The sequence below is a fragment of the Nerophis ophidion genome, linkage group LG15 (assembly GCF_033978795.1).
Source record: "Nerophis ophidion isolate RoL-2023_Sa linkage group LG15, RoL_Noph_v1.0, whole genome shotgun sequence".
NCBI classification, from domain to species: Eukaryota; Metazoa; Chordata; class Actinopteri; order Syngnathiformes; family Syngnathidae; genus Nerophis; species Nerophis ophidion.
This window is the reverse complement of record NC_084625.1, coordinates 25,772,948-25,791,231: the sequence shown is the minus strand read 5'-3', so window position 1 is coordinate 25,791,231 and position 18,284 is coordinate 25,772,948. Positions and strand designations below refer to the sequence as shown.

At 36.8% G+C, this 18,284-nt stretch overlaps 1 protein-coding gene across 1 annotated transcript in view; it reads left to right on the top strand.

Annotated features, from left to right (window-relative positions):
* ofcc1 (orofacial cleft 1 candidate 1) overlaps nucleotides 1-18,284 on the top strand; it is a 136,809-nt gene that overhangs the window by 99,371 nt on the left and 19,154 nt on the right. The gene's annotated exons all lie outside the window — the stretch shown is intronic.

Genomic DNA, 18,284 nt, shown 5'->3' with positions numbered 1-18,284 from the left:
AAGGTAAGAAATACAAGAATGTGCGTGTGTGTGTGTGTGTGTGTGTGTGTGTGTTTTCTTGCCTGAGCTCCTCCCTCTCTGACTGAGGGCTTGAATTATTGCCCAAATAAGTATGTCCACCTCGCAATGACACCGAAACGAGGCCCGACTTCAAAACCCTGCAAAAAGAGGCATCCAAAATCATGTGCAAGCTCATGGTTTGACCTTATGATGATTTGATGCTTCAGCATTGCTTAACACGGGTATCCCACGTTATAACAACATCTATTAGTCAGAAAAGACACAATTCATTAAGGACACCTTTGAGCTAATGCACACCTGTTTAATAATAATTTCAATTTTGATGTTAAGCATTTAGGGCAAGCAAAAAAATCTTCATTACGACTATTTTCCCAAAAATACGCATTGAGGCTGTATTGTGTGTTTTATCCGATTACTTTGAAGTGAATTAGTGAAGTGAATTATATACGAAGGTCCTGAGTTCGATCCTGTGCTCGGGATCTTTCTGTGTGGGGTTTGCATGTTCTCCCTGTGACTGCGTGGGTTTACTTCGGGTACTCCGGCTTCCTCCCACCTCCAAAGACATGCACCTGGGGATAGGTTGATTGGCAACACTAAATTGGCCCTAGTGTGTGAATGTGAGTGTGAATGTTGTCTGTCTATATGTGTTGGCCCTGTGATGACATGGCGACTTGTCCAGGGTATACCCGGCCTTCCGCCCGAATGCAGCTCTAATAGGCTCCAGCGACCCCCCCCCCCCCACGACCCCGAAAGGGACAAGCGGTAGAAAATGGATGGTTGGAATTAAATTTATGTAAAGCTTTTCTCTAGTGACTCAAAGCACTTTACTGAGCAGTTTCAGTTCAGTTTCAGTTTATTTTGAACATCCATACAATACAATGCATTTTATCACATATTTCCAGTTGTTTCATTACAACACGTCCGAAAAGGAGTAGGAATAATCTGAGTTTATTTAATCCTACCCCTTTTCATTCCATAGCAATTTCATCCTATTTCCTTGTTCTCCGTAACACAACATTGAACAAATAAATAATAAACTAATAATATTCCAACTGAGCCATATGATTAATCGAATAAAAATAATCGATAGATTACTCGATTACTAGGATAATCAATAGCTGCAGCTCTACAGCACAATGAACTGTGTATTGTGTTTTAGGATCCCCCTCATTTGTGTGATTATACACTCCCTTGATATGAGGTTAAAAGAAAATCAGGACAATGCATTGTTAAATGGTGGAGTTCAACATCTGATTTTTAAATTCCAGACATGAAAACATACATTTACTGGCCTACAAAATTATAGGGATGAGGTGCTCCATTCTTGAAAAAGTCTATGGTATGGCTGTCTTTAAAAGACGAAGAGAGAGTGCGTGTTTTGGCAGCCAATAGAGATCCACTGTTGGTTCCTTATCTGCAAGAATTCTAGAACTAACTTCAACCTAATGTACTTCTAGGACTGGTTCGAGCAGCACCAACTGGTGTTATGTAGGCAAAAAAAAAGTAGTACACTAGGGTTACTTGCCTACTTGAACGGATATGGAAAATAATGACGTATAGTTTGAGACCTTTCCAACCTCTCCAACTCAGCCGAACCTATACCGTGGTCCTATAGTCCCAACTTCGCTTTTCCAATGATACATAAATAACCAAGCCTGTCCGCCACCCAGGCAAATTCAAATGCACCTGTCAAAGTGATGAAGCACCCGCCCGCAGGGAAGCATTGTTTACATTTTCACTCCACTCTTCGCAAAAGTGAGATTCTAATTATTTTCTCCCACTGTAAATTAAAGCCAAGCGGGACAGAACTAGAAACCGAAGATATCACGGTCTGGGTGCTGGAGAAACGTGAACGTCTCCTTTCCAGGAACCAATGAAGCTTTGCAGCTTTTGGGACAAAGTGGGAAGACGCCGTAGAGAACTTGAACCAACATTTTACATTTGTAAGTTGTAATTATGCTAAGGAGGACAAGAAAATAGAGAAATTACATTAAATATTATATATGTATATATATATATATATATATATATATATATATATATATATATATATATATATATATATATATATATATATATATATATATATTAGGGCTGTGAATCTTTGGGTGTCCCACGATTCGATTCAATATCGATTCTTGGGGTCATGATTCGATAATATATCGATTTTTTTCGATTCGATTCTCGATTCAAAAATGATATTTTTCCGATTCAAAATGATTCTGTATTCATTCATTACATAGGATTTCAACAGGATCTACCCCAGTCTGCTGACATGCAAGCAGAGTAGTAGATTAAAAAAAAAAAAAGCTTTTATAATTGTAAAGGACAATGTTTTATCAACTGATTGCAATAAAGTAAATTTTTTTTAACAATTAAACGAACCAAAAATATGTCTTATTTTATCTTTCTGAAAACATTGGACACAGTGTGTTGTCAAGCTTATGAGATGCGATGCAAGTGTAAGCCACTGTGACACTATTGTTCTTTTTTATTATTTTTATAAATGTCTAATGATAATGTCAATGAGGGATTTTTAATCACTGCTATGTTGAAATTATAATTAATATTGATACTGTTGTTGATAATATTCATTTTTGTTTCATTACTTTTGGTTTGTTCTGTGTTGTGTTTGTGTCTCCTCTCAATTGCTTTGTTTATTGCAGTTCTGATTGTTGCTGGGTCAGGTTTGGTTTTGGAATTGGATTGCAGTGTTATGGTATTGCTGTGTAGTGGCTTGTTGGATTGATTAAAAAAAATAAAATCGATTTTTTAAAAATGAGAATCGATGCTGAGTCGCACATCGTAAACGGTTCGATTCGTATTCGAATCGATTTTTTCCCACACCCTTAATATATATGTAGAAGTAGTGTCAAAGCGCTTTGAGTACCTTGAAGGTAGAAAAGCGCTATACAAGTACAACCCATTTATCATTTATTTATATATATATATATATATATATATATATATATATATATATATATGTGTGTGTGTGTGTGTATATATATAAGTAATATATATATATATATATATATATACATATACGTGTGTGAGTGTGGTCCAGCCACAATGCTTGTGTTTTCCCGTCATCTCTCCAGATCACTTGTTTGTGACAGGAAGAAAAGCTCTGACCCATTTAGGGATTAGTAGCACGTTAGCATTAAAATAAGTATTTTTTTAAGGTAGTAAGAATAAAGGCATAAAAAAACAAGCCTACAAAAAGCTTGGCCTATAAAATTAGTAAATGCTGCAGTTTTTTAATGACATTTTTTACGACCTAAATTCCAAATGGCTTCATATTCACAGACACGTGAATGAACTTGATTAACAGCCCAGTTGAAAGGAAACAAAAAAACACCTGTGCCTCAATGTAAGTGCTTTGATTGTGTGTTTTCCATGAAGGCCGCTTTAATTAGGTGAGTGTAAAATCACATTTACTTGACTGAGAAAGACAGGAACCATCCCTGCACACTTCCTGTGGCCCTGTCCCTCTCGCCCCCTCTCCATTTGCCGTAATCCTGAAATTTATGTCCCTGCTGGAAAACATGGTTTGCCATTTATAGTCCTGAGCCAAAAGACATAAGGTCTGTCTCTCTTGATGCCAGTCAAGGGACTCTATCAGATTTCTAAATACAGACCCCAACAATAAATCCCAGCTTGATTGGCTTTGAATTGGGTTAGCTCACTTGAATGCTATCTGCTTAAACCACAGCTGGCCTGTCTGCTCTATGCAGGCATTGAACCTAAATCAGTCACTTAGTGCTATCAAATGGGACAATGGCGGATTGGAAAGAGCTCTCCAACTCTTGTTAGAACGCAAGAAGCCAGGCTAGCTGCACAATTGAACACAACCAGACCAGAACAGGAGTGGTGCTTCTTTCCAGTTGTTTTGTCCCCGCCATGATGTGCCCTGAGAGCCATGGCACATTGCATGAAATGGCATCACCCAGACCTGATGAACAAACACCTTTTCAAGCCTTTGTTGGGCCTTGTCAGCTGGATTTCACATGCTAATCGGCGTAGGACCGTAGCGTGGCGGAAAGACGGGCGGGGTGGTGGGGGCTTTGGAGAGGGGCATTCATCATCAATGCAAGCACCACATGGACTTTCAAGCAGGTGCGTTAAACCCAAATGTCCGTCAAACAGCTTCGTGTTCCAGTCTTGGACTCGAAGAATACACCACACCTACTACTTTTTTGGACAATAGAGGCCCTGTGAAAAACGCTGTAGGTCAGATTGACTTGAAATTTCTCACACCATTTGAGGTAGTGTTGTCCCAATACCAATATTTTGGTACCGGTACCAGAATTATTTCGATGTTTCGATGGGGGCGGTATAGCTCGGTTGGTGGAGTGGCCGTGCCAGCAAATTGAAGGTTCCAAGTTTGATCCCCGCTTCTGCCATCCTAGTCACTGCCGTTGTGTCCTTGGGCAAGACACTTTACCCACCTGCTCCCAGTGCCACCCCCACTGGTTTAAAAATGTAACTCACAGTAGATATTGGGTTTCACAATGCAAAGCGCTTTGAGTCACTAGAGAAAAGCGCTATATAAATATAATTTACTTTGCATCACTACTTTTCGGTACTTTTCTAAATAAAGGGCAACACAAAAAATGCCATTATTGGCTTTATTTTAAGAAAAAATCTTAGGGTACATTAAATATATGTTTCTTATTGCAAGTGTGTCCTTAAATAAAATAGTAAACATACAAGAAAACTTGTCTTTTAGTAATAAGTAAACAAACAAAGACTCCTAATTTAGCTGCTGACATATTGTGTAATTTTTCGTTCTATTATGTTGTCAAAAGTATCAAGGACAAGTACTAGAAAATTAATTATTAATCTATTTATTAATTTACTGTTAATCTCTGGTTATTTTATTTATCATGTTCTACGTACACTTCGGTTAAAATGTAATAATAATGTATTCTTTTGTTGTTTGATACTTTACATTATCTGGTAACACTTTAGTATGGGGAATATATTTTAAGTAACACAAATTTAATTAAGAGTTATTTGGACACTAGAGGAACATATAAGGGTTAGGGTTACTAATAAGCAATAATTCTGAGGTTATTGAGGGAAGACTCCTAGTTAATGGCTTACTTGTTGTATAATAAGGCCATGCAGAATAATGCAATAATAAGTACTTAATAATGACTAATTAAAAGCCAATATGTTACTAATTTGCATGTTGATAAGCATGATTATTTTAAAAAATTAAATAAGATGCTGTGATGCTAAAACATATCGACGTAATGATAGTACTATCGACTAGACCTTTAAGACCATTGTCTTGAAAAAATATATCATTCTTGAATCAACATTGTGAATAATGTTAATTAAAAACTAAACGTGGGATATAAATAATAATGGAAGTATAATTGTTTGTATATATAGTATATAATTGGTGCAAATGTTTAATATGTGTGCAAAGATATTTCACATGCCTTTACTGTGTATATAATTGAACTATGTTCATGTTGTGTATGATGTGTATTCATAATATGTTGTGCAAAGGATCTCCAAAACTAGAGCTCAGAAATTATTATGTAGAAAGCTGGAACGCAAATGGCGCACGACTAAACTTGAGGTGCACCATCAAGCATGGAGTGATGGTTTAATAACTTATAAACGCATGCTTACCTTAGCTAAAGCTAAATATTACACCAAATCTCATCCACCGTAATAAAAATGATCCTAAATTTTTGTTTAGTACGGTAGCATCGCTAACCCAACAAGGGACCCCTTCCAGTAGCTCAACCCACTCAGCTGATGACTTTATGCAATTTTTTAGTAAGAAAATTGAAGTCATTAGAAAGGAGATTAAAGACAATGCGTCCCAGCTACAACTGGGTTCTATTAACACTGATACGATGGTATATACGGCGGATACTGCCCTCCAAAATAGTTTCTCTCGTTTTGAGGAAATAACATTAGAGGAATTGTTACAACGTGTAAATGGAATAAAACAAACAACATGCTTACTTGACCCTCTTCCTGGGAAACTGATCAAGGAGCTCTTTGTATTATTAGGTCCATCAGTGCTAAATATTATAAACTTATCACTCTCCTCGGGCACTGTTCCCCTAGCATTCAAAAAAGCGGTTATTCATCCTCTTCTTAAAAGACCTAACCTCCATCCTGACCTCATGGTAAACTACCGACCGGTGTCTCACCTTCCCTTTATTTCAAAAATCCTTGAAAAAATTGTTGCGGAGCAGTTAAATGAACACTTGGCGTCTAAAAATCTATGTGAAACCTTTCAATCCGGTTTCAGGGCAAATCACTCCACGGAGACAGCCCTCGCGAAAATGACTAATGATCTATTGCTAACGATGGATTCTGATGCGTCATCTATGTTGCTGCTCCTCGATCTTAGCGCTGCTTTCGATACCATTGATCATAGTATTTTATTAGACATATCAAAACACGAATTGGTGTGTCAGACTTAGCCCTGTCTTGGTTTAACTCTTATCTTACTGATAGGATGCAGTGTGTCTCCCATAACAATGTGACCTCGGACTACGTTAAGGTAACGTGTGGAGTTCTCCAGGGTTCGGTCCTTGGCCCTGCACTCTTCAGCATCTACATGCTGCCGCTAGGTGACATCATACGCAAATACAGTGTTAGCTTTCACTGTTATGCTGATGACACCCAACTCTACATGCCCCTAAAGCTGACCAACATGCCGGATTGTAGTCAGCTGGAGGCGTGTCTTAATGAAATTAAACAATGGATGTCCGCTAACTTTTTGCAACTTAATGCCAAAAAAACGGAAATGCTGATTATCGGTCCTGCTAGACACCGACCTCTATTTAATAATACAACTCTAACATTTGACAACCAAACAATTAAACAAGGCGACACGGTAAAGAATCTGGGTATTATCTTCGACCCGACTCTCTCCTTTGAGTCACACATTAAAAGCGTTACTAAAACGGCCTTCTTTCATCTCCGTAGTATCGCAAAAATTCGCTCCATTCTGTCCACTAAAGACGCTGAGATCATTATCCATGCGTTTGTTACGTCTCGCCTCGACTACTGTAATGTATTATTTTCGGGTCTCCCCATGTCTAGCATTAAAAGATTACAGTTGGTACAAAATGCGGCTGCTAGACTTTTGACAAGAACAAGAAAGTTTGATCACATTACGCCTGTACTGGCTCACCTGCACTGGCTTCCTGTGCACTTAAGATGTGACTTTAAGGTTTTACTATTTACGTATAAAATACTACATGGTCTAGCTCTATCCTATCTTGCCGATTGTATTGTACCATATGTCCCGGCAAGAAATCTGCGTTCAAAGGACTTCGGCTTGTTAGTGATTCCCAAAGCCCAAAAAAAGTCTGCGGGCTATAGAGCGTTTACCGTTCGGGCTCCAGTACTCTGGAATGCCCTCCCGGTAACAGTTCGAGATGCCACCTCAGTAGAAGCATTTAAGTCTCACCTTAAAACTCATTTGTATACTCTAGCCTTTAAATAGACTCCCTTTTTAGACCAGTTGATCTGCCGTTTCTTTTCTTTTTCTTCTATGTCCCACTCTCCCTTGTGGAGGGGGTCCGGTCCGATCCGGTGGCCATGTACTGCTTGCCTGTGTATCGGCTGGGGACATCTCTGCGTTGCTGATCCGCCTCCGCTTGGGATGGTTTCCTGCTGGCTCCGCTGTGAACGGGACTCTCGCTGCTGTGTTGGATCCGCTTTGGAATGGACTCTCGCGACTGTGTTGGATCCATTGTGGATTGCACTTTCACAGTATCATGTTAGACCCGCTCGACATCCATTGCTTTCCTCCTCTCCAAGGTTCTCATAGTCATCATTGTCACCGACGTCCCACTGGGTCATTATTGTCATCGATGTCCCACTGGGTGTGAGTTTTCCTTGCCCTTATGTGGGCCTACCGAGGATGTCGTGGTGGTTTGTGCAGCCCTTTGAGACACTAGTGATTTAGGGCTATATAAGTAAACATTGATTGATTGATTGATTGATTTAAAAATTTCCGGAAGTTTATATTTATTTTGTACTTGACATTGCTTATAGGGTTAGGCGCAATACGTTTTCAACTTCAGCCTAAACCCTTTCGGTCTGCAACATTTTTTTTTTCTTATTTTCAATCTATGTATTTATAACAGTTTGTTTGCTGACCGAAGAACAATGAACTTAAAACTAAACTTGAGATACATGCCTGTACTTGGTATCTTTACAGTGGATGTCAGGTGCAGATCCAGCAATGGCGTTTATTTACATTTTGACGTCAGTAAGCTATGGTGTGTAGTGAAACATCTTTAGCTATTCCTCGTCCTAAAAAAAAACTGCAGGACCGGTACATTTCAGTGGTGGTATAGTACCGAAAATTATTAATTAGTGGTACTATACTAATACAGGTATACCGTACAACCCTAGTTTATGGGTGTTTCTCCGATTTACTACGAAATCTGCCACGCAGAATGACAAACTTGTGAAACATTGGAGCAAAACTGGTAGAAAAAAAAAAAGAATTTTCCATAAATCTGTGAACATTTGTTGAGTGAGTATACTGTACAACTTTGAGGATATCTAATATCTATGCTAGCAGGTCTTCTAAGTAGGGATGTCCCGGACTGATCAACTGATCAGCCCATCTATACGACAGCTGTGACTCAGTGTTTACGTGCATAACAATTGTACTCACATGAACGATTCCTTCAAAAAGGGACGCTGGGGGAGACAATTACATATCTATATTCCTTTGTTGCACACATTCAGGAGTTGCATGAATTTCAGAAGGGTGCAAGTCTTGCCAGAACACCGCCTCCGTATACAAATGTATAATCAAAATAAACTTTGTTTCTTCCAATTACCGTTATCACTGGAGGAGTCGAGCAAACTAAATGGCTAAGCAAGCTACACATACACATCTAGCTGGACAACACGAGCAGCTAACCACTAAAGCTTCAATGGAAAGTAGGGGTCGACAATTGAGATGTCTATACTATCGATACCTAGTATGGCATCAGTTTTGAACCATACGATGGTAAATACATCAACATTTAGTTTGTTCTTCTTTTTTATTACTACACAATTCTTTTTTTAATTTTGTATTATTCTTACACACTCGGGGAGCTACAGCAAGGCTTTAAGGACAAAACCCAAATTATTTAAATGAGAGGCAAAAATGTAGTTATTGTGCACTATTTACTTTTATTTGTTAACAAAAAAAGTGTATGTAGTGTTGAATACCACTTCATACACATCATCGGATTTACAGCAATGCCAGCAAACTGTAAATTAGGGGTCACCAACCTTTTTGAAACCTAGAGCTACTTCTTGGGTACTGATTAATGCGAAGGGCTACCAGTTCGATACACAATTAAATGAATTGCCAGAAATAGCCAATTTGCTCAATGTACATTTAATAAATACATTTATATATATAAAAAAAAAAAGGGTATTTCTGTCTGTCATTTCGTCGTACATTTTTTTTCCTTTTACGGAAGGTTTTTTGTAGAGAATAAATAATGAAAAAAACACTTAATTGAGCGGTTTAAAAGAGGAGAAAACACAAAAATTATGAAAATTAAATTTTGAAATATAGTTTATCTTCAATTTCGACTCTTTAAAATTCAAAATTCAACCAAAAAATATGAAGAGAAAAACTTGATAATTTGAATCTTTTTGAAAAAATTAAAACAATAATTTATGGATCATCATTAGTAATTTTTCCTGATTAAGATTAATTTTAGAATTTTGATCACATGTTTTAGATAGGTTAAAATCCAATCTGCACTTTGTTAAAATATATAACAAATTGGACCAAGCGATATTTCTAACAAAGACAAATCATTATTTCTGTTAGATTTTCCAGAACAAAATTTTTAAAAAGAAATTCAAAATAATTAGAAATAAGATTTAAATTTGATTCTACAGATTTTCTAGATTTGCCAGAATATATATATTTTTTAATTTTAATCATAATACATTTGAAGAATTATTTCACAAATATTCTTTGTCAAAAAAGCAGAAGCTAAAATGAAGAATTAAAATAAAATATATTTATTATTCTTTACAAAAAAAAAATATATTTGAACATTGTCAAGAAAGAAGAGGAAGGAATTTCAAAGGTAAAAAGGTATACGTGTTTAAAAAACCTAAAATAATTTTTAAGGTTGTATTTTTTCTCTGAAATTGTCTTTCTGAAAGTTATTAGAAGCAAAGTAAAAATATAAATGAATTTATTTAAACAAGTGAAGACCGAGTCTTTAAAATATTTTCTTGGATTTTCAAATTCTTTTTGAGTTTTGTCTCTCTTAGAATTAAAAATGTCGAGCAAAGCGAGACCAGCTTGCTAGTAAATAAATACAATTTTAAAAAGTAGAGGCAGCTCACTGGTAAGTGCTGCTATTCGAGCTATTTTTAGAACAGGCCAGCAGGCGACTCATCTGGTCCTTACGGACGACCGGGTGCACGCGGGCACTGCGTTGGTGACACCTGCTGTAAATGTAATAAGATAAGCTTTGTAAAAATATGCTATTGTTTTTACTTTAGTTATACCATGAGCTCTCATGACAATTGTTATTAGTTTATGGTCATTTGTTTCCGTTTCCTGTCCGCCTCTTTTTGCCACTATTTCTGCCGTTTCTTTTTGGCAATCAGGACACACCGTTTTCTGGTTGTTAATCAGGATCATTGTGCTTTGTACTTCCATGGTGCATCTTTTGTTTCTATCTTTCCCAATGCTTCTTGTGACTGTTTTTTTTAAATTCTGTGTGCACTTCCCTGCTGCACTAGTTTTCTTTTTAAATGCATTTTCCATGCACTTCGCCTGGCGTCTCTACACCCAGGGATCACCAAAAGCATTTGCAGTTGTCTAATCTATATTCAAAGTATCAGATCGGGCCTCGAAATCTCAGGCCCAATGATCGGCTTTGGGACATCTCTACATCCAAATATGTACTGTAGGGATCACTAACTGATGCACCACAGTCTAAGTCCAGACCCAGACTATATAGACCTGAATTTATAGACACAAGATACCGTTTTTTTCGGACTATAAGTCATAGTTTTTTTCATAGTTTTGCCAGGGGTGCGACTTATACTCAGGAGCGACGATGGTTTGCAGGTATCTAAAGCTTAAACCAAAAATAAACAAAAGTTGAGTGCCATTGAAGCTTAAGGATGGCTGTGCAAAACGAAGCTAAAACTAAACTGGCTGCAAAGTTAACAAAAATAGAATGCTGGACGACAGCAAAGACTTACAGCGTGTGGAGCAGACGGCGTCCACAAAGTACATCCGTACATGCCATGACAATCAACACCAAAATAGTAGTGCAAGACAAAACTTAAAACACTACACACAGGAAAACACCCAAAAACTCAAAATAAGTCACGGCGTGATGTGACAGGCCGTGACAGTACACCTACTTTGAGACAAGTGCTAAAGTGATGCATGCTTAGTTATGGTTTGAATTCATATCCAACAATTTCGAGAATTACTTTTTACTGTCAATATCAGCTGCTGAGTTTCATTTTTTAATGATTTGTGCTGGTGGTATGCCTCGGGATTTTTTTCAATGAAAAAAATCTGCCTCGGCTCAGAAAAGGTTGAAAAACACTGCATTGGTACATGCGCCCCTCTGAGGGCAGCTAGTCTTGCGACGTGGCCTTTAATAGAAACACATTTGACACACCTGCGACAAATTGCTCACCGTCTCTGCATCCTCCCCAAGTCCACACAACATTTTCCTCATTCACATTCAAGGTGCATTCACAGACGTCGTCAACAGGGTGTTACATCATGCACTGATACGGCACCGGTCAGAAAAGGTAAGGTTTCGCAATATTTACTTAACTTATTGTATTAATAAACAAGCTAGCCATTCAGTTAGGTTTTTTAAAGCTCGTCACTTTTAGTATACCTCACTGCTTTTTAAAGTGAGTCATGTGCGGCGTTCAAGCAAATAGCGGCGTTCTGCGCGTTGTCGTTTTACATCCTCCCCAAGCTTGAGCGAAAACGGTGCGTTCAGGACACATCGGAGCCTTTACCAGCACACGCGCTCAAAGTGGGAGCGAGAGCGTCCATGATCTTCACACATGGATGACTTGGAGTTACATGACCTATATAACACGTTACACGCTCTGCTTGCTGCCTATGTCTCACCCTAATAGAGAAGGGCAGAGCATTACAGGTGTGGAAGCTCCAGATATGCACACGCACGCACGCACGCACACTTCTCTGCGATCGTAATCGCGTATGCATGATTGCGTAAACAACCAGCGTGTTTACCTGCCGCTGATTGGGCCCCACAGGATTCATGCGCTAGTCACCATTAGTATCACGTAAAGAGCGCCAGCAGAACTAATCTATGTAAAAATACTGCTAAAAGTAGCATTTAATAACATTTCTGACAGCTCATTTTAAAATAGTGTCATTATGTACACTACATTTATAAAATAATAATGATCATTTTGCTTAATCTTTAGGACATATTTTTGTTTGTTTGTTTAATGCATGTACTTGTAAATAGGAACATTACAAAAAACAAACTATGAATAAGTAGCGGTACAACGTTTGGTTTGTCTTATTTGATGAATAAGACCTCAGAGAAGAACTGTGAAGTGTGAATTATATGTATAGCTCGCTGTTTCTCTAATGACTCAGAGCACTTTACATTATCTACATTTTTAAGCCACATTTACACCGGTGTGGGTGCGGCACTCGGAGTGACACAGTGTCTTGTCCAATGGCACAACAGCAGTACTTCGGATGGCAGAAGCTTGATTGAAATCAGTAACACTCAAGTTCCTGGCTGGCCGCTCTACCATATGAGCCACGCCGCCGCAGAAATATATTATTTGTTTAAAAAAACAAACAAACATATACTGTAAATAGACAGTATATGTTACTTTCTTTTATGACACAATAGAATAGAATGCCTTGTATTGTCCCTATACACAGGTACAATGAGATTAAAATCAACACCAGTATCAGTGCAAAACATAGGAAAGAAGAAAAAAAAAATGTGCAAAAGGAGGTAAGGTGCACGGTCCTGTCCTGAGAACGAATGTTCTGAAAATGTTGTTTAAATATTATACTATATACATATATACAGCAGCATTCAAACTGTGGGTGGAAAGTAAAAATTGCACACAGAGGTGCTAAACTATAAAATTAGTGCTATTAGTGTTCACTGTGGTTATGGCTTTAAGGAAAAAAACGGTTTAATTATGCGTTTATTAGGTTTAATCTGCGATGAGGTGGCGATGAGGTGGCGACTTGTCCAGGGTGTACCCCGCCTTCCGCCCGATTGTAGCTGAGATAGGCGCCAGCGCCCCACGTGACCCCAAAAGTGAATAAGCGGTAGAAAATGGATGGATGGATGACGGTTTAATTATTTAATAATTTAAAATTTACAAAGTCAATCAAGAATATTTACACAGTTATTTGGTTTATTTGTTTAATTATTGGTCTCTTTTGTTGGACAAAACCTCAGAGGATGTGTTTGAAGCGCTGATATACTAAATGTACGATACAGTTGATCCAGTAAATGATTAAGATGCAGGAAAAAAGTCTGTATTTGTTATGCCAGCATGTTCCTCCAAATCCAAACCCTCTTGCTAGCTTAACGTTTTCCTGTGACTTCAGATCTACATTCGCAATAAAAATGACGGTTGTAGTTATTGGATGAATTAATTGATGAGATGGGCTCCAGCAAATTGCCCCCCCCCTCACGACCCGGAAAGGAACAAGCGGTAAAAAAATGGATGGATGGATGGATGTTGTACAAACCGTAGATATTAGATGAATTGATTGCTGAGATAGGCTCCAGCACTCCCCACAACCCCAAAAGGGACAAGCGGTAAAAAATGGATGGATGGATTTTCGCTCCAGATAATGAAGCTACAGTAAGGAAGGAATTCATATGGTCCCATTCCTAGGTGGATCTAGCGTGAGAGGAAGAGAGAGGGGGTTAATCATTCCGCAATGCAGTCTGCTAGGGGTGTGAATCTTTGGGCAACACACAATCCGATTCGATTCTTGGGGTAGCGATTTGATTCCAGATTAAAAAACAATTATTGATTCAATCAATACGTTTTAATAAGATTTTTTTTTTTTTTAATTTAACTTTATTTTTTTTTAATCAAGAATTGTTACAAGTAAGGATTGCAATACTTTCGAAAATAGATTTTTTTTTGACACCCCTACAGTCTGCTGAAAACAATGGAAAGCGCTTTTTTACATAGCAACTGACGCTGTGGTCAAGGTTGGAATTGCCGCACAACACATTTCGAGATAGCCAACACACTACTGCCGTCTGATGGCTAAAGGGGATTGTGCACCCACTCCCCATTTGTCACGTTTCATGTGACAGGTATACCTGCAACGAATGAGGACTTATGAATCCCCTTCCAACTGTAACAAGCTAAATACACAGGAGCACAACCCCTGTTTTAAATATGCCTCACACACATGATGAACACATTTTAAATGGTGAAATGTTTAATTGCTCACCTATAATGAATAATAATAAAACATTGATAACAAATATGGAATCAGAGTCACGGTTTAGCCTTTAGCCTGATCGACCAACTAGTGCTAACGTAGTACCAGCGTAGTAGGCCGAAGTAATCATTAAAAATAAAGCAGAGATTGTGTTTGTACATTTAATATTCTGGCCACTTTAACATAACACACAGTTTGAACAGGAACACTGTGTTTAAATGTAGTAAAATAAAACACTGTACTTTATTGAAGTTATTCTTCAGCATACCACTAAGCCGGCGTACCACTAGCAGTACACGTACCACCGTTTGAAAATCACTACTCTGATCATTGTGAATACAGACTACACATTTAAATAACCAAAAAAGAATAGATTCATTCTCTTTCATAAAAACATTATGGTAATAATATGATATGAAAAATGGGAACAAATTATTTGTCAAAGTCGCTATCAAATACTTTTTGGTCCCTTTTGCTTCAATAAATAGATAAAGTATTTAAGTTAAAGTTAAAGTACGACTGATAGTCACACACACACACACTAGGTGTGGTAAAATTACTCTCTGCATTTGACCCGTCCCCTTGTTCCACCCCCTGAGAGGTGAGGGGAGCAGTGAGCAGCAGCAGGGGCTGCGCTCAGGAATCATTTTGGTGATTTAACCCCCAATTCCAACCCTTGATGCTGAGTGCCAAGCAGGGAGGCAATGGGTCTAAATACATTAATATAAATGTATATAATATAATTAATAAAACATGAGGTGGCGACTTGTCCAGAGTGTACGCCGCCTTCCGCACGAATGCAGCTGAGATAGGCTCCCTTCACCCCCCGTGGCCCCAAAAGGGACAAGCAGTAGAAAATGGATATATATATATATATATATACATATATATATATAATATCATTAAATAAATATATTAAAAATATATTCCCCTATATTGCCAGACTCATCCATCCCTTTTAATTTAATTGAAAGCTGTAAAACAATGTGTTTGCATCTGACTAAAAAATAAAAACACAAACTCTGACTTCCTGTATTAAAAATGCAATTTTTGTTATAAATAAAGTTGGATGAAAAATGTTTGTTAAATATTGTGGAGACGTGCATTTCTAAGCTCACCAGCGCCCCCACTTCTCCCAGTGTGGCGAGTCTGAGTACTGCTTACCTAATCGACCAGCTCCTCATGTCTTTACTCTAGAGTCCGATTAGCAAGAATAATGATCTCACACTTACATTAAAAAAAAACATTTAACAGACTGTAGATTCTACAGTTTTCAAGCTAAAAAATCCACACAAGCACACTGAAGCTTCGTGATCGGTTTGTGAGCAAATTAAGTGATTTTTACTCAAGTAAATGTTAAAATGTGATTTTATGCATACAGAAAATGCATTTCCAACACAGTTTAATGAACAAACAATACTATTTAACGTTGGTATGTTTTTCCATCGTGACAAGTGGGGCCCCACCTCACCTGCCTACCCTGATTGCGTGTCCTTGACAAACAAGCACTGCCACCTCACATGGCCGCACATTTAATGATTCACTATCAAAAAAAGTCAAACAATAGAATAAAAAATAAAATAAAAGAGTAAAAAAAAAGGGGGTTTTAACCAGAAATCTGCAAATCTGTGTGTTTGCAAATGCCAAAAATACAATAGGCAAGGATCTATTGCAGGGGTCAACAACCTTTTTGAAACCAAGAGCTACTTCTTGGGTACTGATTAATGCGAAGGGCTACCAGTTTGATACACACTTAAAAAATTGCCAGAAATAGCCAATTTGCTCAATTTACCATTAATAAATAAATAAATAAATATATATATATATATATATATATACATGTAAAAAAATGGGTATTTCTGTCCGCCATTCCGTCGTACATTTTTTTGCCTTTTACGGAAGGTTTTTTGTAGAGAATAAATGATGAAAAAAACACTTAATTGAACGGTTTAAAAGAGGAGAAAACAGGAAAAAAATGAAAATTAAATTTTAATACATAGTTTATCTTCAATTTCGACTCTTTAAAATTCAAAATTCAATGGAAAAAAAGAAGACAGAAACCAGCTAATTCGAATCTTTTTGAAAAAATAAAAAAAATATTTATGGAACATCATTAGTAATTTTTCCTGATTAAGATTAATTTTAGAATGTTGATGACATGTTTTAAATTGGTTAAAATCCAATCTGCGCTTTGTTAGAATAAATAACAAATTGGACCAAGCTATATGTCTAACTAAGACCAATAATTTTTTCTTCTAGATTTTCCAGAAAAAACATTTTAAAAGAAATTCAAAAGACTTTGAAATAAGATTTAAATTTGATTGTAAAGATTTTCTAGATTTGCCAGAATATATATTTTTTTATTTTAATCATGATAAGTTTGAAGAAATATTTCACAAATATTCTTCGTCGAAAAAACAGAAGCTAAAATAAAGAATTAAATTAAAATGTATATATTATTCTTTACAACAACAAAAAAAAATACTTGAACATTGATTTAAATTGTCAGGAGAGAAGAGGAAGGAATTTAAAAGGTAACAAAAATAATTTTTAGGGTTATATTTTTTCTCAAAAATTGTCTCTCTGAAAGTTATAAGAAGCAAAGTAAAAAATAAATGAATTTATTTGAACAAGTGAAGACCAATTCTTTAAAATATTTTCTTGGATTTTCAAATTCTTTTTGAGTTTTGTCTCTCTTAGAATTAAATATGTCGAGCAAAGCGAGACCAGCTTGCTAATAAATAAATACAATTTAAAAAAATAGAGGCAGCTCACTGGTAAGTGCTGCTATTTGAGCTATTTTTAGAACAGGCCAGCGGGCGACTCATCTGGTCCTTACGGGCGACCTGGTGCCGCGTTGGTGACCCCTGATCTATTGTATATGGATGAAGTGAATAAACATTAAAAGACGATTAACATCCAAATTGCAATTCCTATTTATTCTGATTCTAAATAAATTCCTATTTTTTAAGAATTAATTTTAAAAAACAACATTTATGTGTATATGTGTATGTATGTATGTACTAGTGTTTACCCGATACCAATATGTTGGTACCGGTACCAAAATTATTTTGATATTTTTCGGTACTTTTCTAAATGAAGGGGACCACAAAAAATGGCATTATTCCCTTTTTTTGACAAAAAATCTTAGGGTACATTAAACATATGTTTCTTATTGCAAGTCTGTCCTTAAATAAAATATTGAACGTACAAGACAATTTGTCTTTTATAAGTAAGTAAGCAAACAAAGGCTCCTAATTTACCTGCTGACGTATAGTGTAATTTTCCGTTCTAGTATTTTGTCAAAATTATTAAGGACAAGAAGTAGAAAACCGGTACTTTTCAGAGGCAGTATAGTACCGAATATGATTCATTAGTATTGCGGTACTATGTTAATACCGGCATACTGTACAACTAGGATGTACAAATATATATTTTTTCTTTTAATTATTTGTTTTAAGAATCCATTTTTAAATCTTTTTTTTGTAATACGTAACATGTTTTCAAAATGTTTTATCATAATTTTCACACCAAAATCATGTTGAATCGAGAAGCAAAGTTTTTTTTTTTTTTTCAATGTAAGGGAAATACCGTATTTCCTTGAATTGCCGCCACGGCACTAATTAATTTAAAACCTATTTTCACTCCTGCGCTTACCGAAGGCATGCGGTAAAAGTAAGCATGCGCTAATTATTTTAAAACCTCTTCTCACTCCGGCACTTACCAAAGGTATGCAGTAGAAATTTGAGTGTGATGCAAGCTTGGAACTTAAATCCCACTGAAT